Genomic DNA, 214 nt, shown 5'->3' with positions numbered 1-214 from the left:
GGGATTCTCCAGGCAACAACACTGGAGTGGGTTGCCATTTCCTTCTCCAATGCATGAAAGTGAAAAGTGCAAGTGAAGTCGCTCAGTCGTATCCGACTCTTAGCGACCCCATAGACTGTAGCCCACCAGGCTCCTCCGTCCATGGGATTTTCCAGGCAAGGGTACTGCAGTGGGATGCCATTGCCTTCTCCCAACTTTGGAAAGTGGATGTCAA

At 51.9% G+C, this 214-nt stretch overlaps 1 protein-coding gene across 1 annotated transcript in view; it reads left to right on the top strand.

The window, feature by feature from the left end:
* The window catches only part of TINAG (tubulointerstitial nephritis antigen), a 105,013-nt gene that overhangs the window by 36,899 nt on the left and 67,900 nt on the right, over positions 1–214 (top strand). The window lies entirely within an intron of this gene.

This window comes from Bison bison, unplaced genomic scaffold, assembly GCF_000754665.1.
Source record: "Bison bison bison isolate TAMUID 2011002044 unplaced genomic scaffold, Bison_UMD1.0 scf7180017864270, whole genome shotgun sequence".
NCBI lineage: Eukaryota > Metazoa > Chordata > Mammalia > Artiodactyla > Bovidae > Bison > Bison bison.
The sequence above is the reverse complement of the archived record's forward strand: the minus strand, read 5'-3'. Positions and strand labels throughout refer to the sequence as shown.